The sequence below is a fragment of the Callospermophilus lateralis genome, unplaced genomic scaffold (assembly GCF_048772815.1).
Source record: "Callospermophilus lateralis isolate mCalLat2 unplaced genomic scaffold, mCalLat2.hap1 Scaffold_1600, whole genome shotgun sequence".
Taxonomy (NCBI): domain Eukaryota; kingdom Metazoa; phylum Chordata; class Mammalia; order Rodentia; family Sciuridae; genus Callospermophilus; species Callospermophilus lateralis.
In genome coordinates, this window is record NW_027512700.1 from 200,102 (window position 1) to 204,762 (window position 4,661).

Consider the following 4,661-nt stretch of genomic DNA (forward strand, 5'->3'; position numbering starts at 1 on the left):
CCATTCATACAAAGTACTTTATAATGAAAGAGTTACTTAAAATCATTTAAATTTGTTTTTAGCTCACAGGCAAATGGTAACTTGTTAAAAAAATACAGCAATGTTATTACACCATAAGCACAATACAATGTGAATTTCATTTTTTAAAGAATAATAAGTACTCTTCTGATAAAACAGTTGAATTTTGATAGACCAAAGAATGCATTCTGCTGTAGGGAACACCGAAAATCAGATTATTTAATCAATATCTACCAACTTATTTTTATTATCTTGCTCAAATAATTCAAACATAATGTTTTAATTTTAAGAAAGTAAATTTTTAAAAAACTCTGTTTGCCAATGCAACTGTTTGTACATTGAAATTTTATGTTACTACTTTGCTACATTAAAGTATTTAAGAAGTAAAAAAAAAAGCATGAATGGACATTTAGTTATGCCTCGATGTTTCAATTAATTTCTAACTAAATATTTCAAAATACTGAATTTTGAATGTTCTGCATAATATATTGAAGTTTGGTCACCTTTACAAAGAAAATTTTATTTTCTAGAATATGCACAATTTCAAATTGTGTTCAATCTCTGTACAATTAGCAATCTGTGTTTTGTTCTTTGGAACTGCTTAAGTTGTAATAAATACCTTTTACACTGAGTGATCTCTTAGTCAATAAGGAAATTCTTAAATATGTAATATGATATTTTTATTTTTTTCTAGGGAGAAATTTTAACAGAGAATTAGAAGCTGCTTTTGCTAAAACACTGACCCTCCAATTAGGCCTGCAGATGCCCAATGGGTAACTCAAAGCAGGATGAAAAGCTTGACATCTCTGCCATCATTTTGTCTCTGCCTTTTATCAGCTTAGACTCTGGATCAGGTCCCTGCTCAGCTCTGTACACAGGGACGCGAATCACTGAAGGATATCTGTGAAAAAATGGGAAACACAAGTTCGACTAGCCCTGAATTTACCTAACCTATCTCATAACACACCAGAATGTTCTGGTTTTCAACCTCATGAGGCCAACACTTGCCCAGTGTTACTGTCTCAAGAAGATGTCCACACTGACCTGTGGATGTAGGTCCGCTTCTCACCTACAGGTGCTAGGTGTGCTGCTGCAGGCTCAGAGCAGACTTCCATTGCATCCCCTTCATCCCTGAGGGCTGCAGTTGAAAGGTCAGCATCAGACCCCCGAATGGCTGGGTTGCAGAAGACAGAGTGTCAGCAACGGCTCAGCATAACTCCCACAGCCCTGGCTTTCCCCAGAAATAAACTTTCAAGCAAAGGACTCTTTTTTTCTTGCAAAGATATTCTTACTCTGTTGGCATAGCCTAATTTTACAGTGCAATTTCCAGGCTATCAAAAAAAAAAAGGGGTGAATGCTTATGGCAAGGTCACAGTTCACATAATATGCCCTGTATTTTATATATTTAAATATGATCATACTCTGTCTTTCAAATATACTGTTTTTATGGTGCCACATGGTATAAGCCTACCAAGGGAGAGGATGCTCATGGCTTTGGATGAACTCCATAGGCCCCTGCTGGCAGCTTCCTAACTCTGAAAACTAGGGCATGTGGGATTCAGCCCAGGTGCAAGTATGGGAAAGGAGTGCCTGCCATTCCTACATCCCTGTTTCGCTACTCCTGGCCAGGAACTCCTCTGCGATTTCCCTTTGCGGGGAGACTACCCTATTTGTGTAACACCTTTGAGTACTGATCCCCATGGTCAGAATGTCAGCTACCTGCAGGTATATACAAACAAAAAAAGCCTCCACCCATTCAAGCTGCTCTCACATCTCCTAAGACCAGGGGCCGCCAACAACCCTACTCCTCACGTACCCTCTGCTTGTCTTGGGCTTATCAAACTGGAAATCCGCGGGGTACAGGTGGAACCTCACCATGTGATCCTTCTGGTCTTGGCTGGTCTTAAACTTCTCTGGGCAACCTTCAATCAAGCACTGGTACTGCAAAAGATAGGGTGTCACCTCCCTGATCCAAGTCCCTAGCACAACGTGTGCCCAGCCTGATTAATTACCCACCATGTCCTGCCTCTCCGCCAGGATCTGGAAGAGGGAGTCATGCCACTCCAGAATGTGGGCATCCAGCAGGTGTCCGGAGGGGAAGGCGGGGCTGCAGAGGGAGCAGGCATTCCCGTGTAGCATGTTGTAATGGTGCTGGTAGTCCTCCAGGGCAGCGAACACCTGGCAGCAGCTGGGGACCTGACAGGTGAACTCAGGCACCCTGGGAAAGGAGGCTAATCTCAACGGAGGAGGCACACTTTGCTGAAGCAGAAACCCCAGTGTGACTTTTCATCCAGAGTAAGAGGCCCAATAAAGCTCCTGAGGTTCTTTTGGAACTGGGAACTGAACTCAGGGGTGCTCTACCACTGAGATACATACAACCCTAGCCCTTTTCATTTTTATAGTGAGACAGGGTCTTGCTACAGGACCCAGGCTGGCCTTGAACGCTGGGATTCGAGGAGTGCGCCACCGCGCCACACTCCAAGCCTTACTTATTAAAAAATGAAATTTCCCTAACAGGCCACAGGCGGAGTAGACGTGCCAACGCTTGCACCGGAGGGTCTCTGTGGAGGGATCTGAGCCCTCAGCTGCATGAGGCGGTGCGGGGGAACGGGCGCGGGCGGTGTCGCTCACCTGGATCTCTCCGGCTCCTCGGCCATCTGCGTGAGCACATCCTGCAGGTAGAGATGCCTCTGCACGTCCCGGTCCTACAGGAGACAAGCGCCGAGGTTAAGGCCGGGGCCCGCCCCAGCGTCAGGCCCCGCCCCTGCGCCCCTGCGCCCCTGCACCTCGAAGAGCTCGTGCTCCCGCGGGAGGCGCACTGGACGTGCCACAAAGCGGAAGGGCGCCGCCTGGGCCGCGGGGTCCCTCTCCACTGGCAGGTGCTGGCCGCCCCGGGAGTGCGGGCCAGGCGGGCGCGCGGCGCGACGGGCAGCAGCATCACCCTTCGCGGCGGCGCCGCAGCCCGTCGAGCCGGACGTGACGTAGCTGCGCTTCCTGTGGCGGCCCGCCAGCGCGGCGGCTACGGTGGCGGCGGTGGTGAGTCGGCGCTTAGCTGGTTCGTGCAGCTTCTGCCCCTGCCCCTACCTCTGCCCCTGCCCCTCAGGCCGCATTCTCCGCCCGCCTGCACCGGCAGGATGCGGCCGCCTCTCCCCGGCCCCGGAACGGCCCTGCAGCTGGGCCAGTGGACGGGGAAGTTGGCGGTCCACTGTGACCTGCCTCCCCTGGCCGCACTACGGGGGCTTCCCGAACTCTGCCCGGCGGCCCTGCCTGTGTCCTGCGGGCTCTGCCTCTCCCGGCTCCTCCACCGTTCACCACAGGTAACGGGGGGGGGGGGGGGGGGGGGGGGGGGGGGGGGGGAGGTCCCAGGCGGTGCTGCCACCCGAGCCCACCGCCTCGCAGGGGGACGAAAGTCGGAGGACAACCTTACCTAGTGGGCGGCGTGGAGGCCTTCACTCTCCCAGCGCCGCGGTTTCTCCTTTTTTGGCGCTGGGGCTTGAACCCACCAGCGCTGTACCACCTGCTCCATCCCCAACCCCTTTGATTTTGAGCCAGGGCTTGAGCTTACGGTCCTCGTGCCTCAACCTCCTGAGTCTCTGAGATTGCAGGTGTAGGTCACCCCACTTTGTGGAATGGTTCATCTTTGAGCACGGCTTCTGTGTACCTGTGTGCAGTGCCAAGGAAGAGAGGCCCTGTTCCATTACTGTGGTTACATGAGCGCCTCTTGATTGGAAAGTAAGTTGCTGGGGACTTGGGCGCAGCTTCAGGCCTCCTCCTCTCACCCTCATTCTTGGAGACACTTACCTTGTCCAGGGCTGGAGGTTCATTTAACAAGCTTTCCATTACCCTGAGGTTAGAGTTCCAGTTGATGAACCCTACAAAATTAGCATGCTGTGGGAGTGTGTGCTGGATCTCCTGTTCTTGAAGTCTAACTCAACAGCTGCTTCTGTCTGAGCTGTTGGTGCAGTACTTTTTAACCTTTTGGGTCACAGAACCTTTAAAAATTTGTTGCAAGACCATTTCCTCACAAAATTCACAGACAAATGATTATGATTATCTTTAAGGGTTCTTTTGTTATTTGTGGATCCTAACTTAAGAACCCACACATAGGTGTTTTGAATTGTTCATATGAACAACTAAAAAGTTTTATTTATTTTTATGTGGTGCAGAGGATTGAACCCAGTGCCTTACACTATTGTGTATGCATTAGCCAAGGGGAGCAGCACAGCCACTTCTTGCTGGCCTAGGGCTAAGTGTGCACATAGTCTCCCAGGAGAGAAGAGCCCACAGGGCCATTCGCACAACCTGCCTGGTGCACTGCCTGAGTGGTAGAGTGTGCTAAATGCCCAACTTGTGAAGGAGCAGCACTTTGGGTTGTCAGAAGGTTGTAGCACTGGTGAAAGCAGTGAGGCCAGCTAGCATGCCACAGCTCCCTGAGGAAAAGGAGACAAGTAGAACTGACTGCACAAGGGTAGGGGAGGGGGAGGGCATCGTGATGTGGGGGGGCCTGGGCTGGGCCAGGTGATCTGTTTTGTCAAAGCATGAAGTTGGTCAAATTTGATCTTTTAATTTTTTCATAGAGGTTAATTTTATGAATAACTCTATACTTTCCTTTAGGAGAGTGTGTCTTGTGATGTTGATGCCTC

The 4,661-nt window shown here is 50.0% G+C and overlaps 1 pseudogene; it reads right to left on the reverse strand.

Annotated features, from left to right (window-relative positions):
- Nucleotides 1–768: 768 nt before the first annotated feature.
- LOC143387603 (zinc finger protein 511-like) lies at nt 769–2,956 on the reverse strand (annotated as a pseudogene).
- Between the last annotated feature and the right edge of the window lie 1,705 nt (nt 2,957–4,661).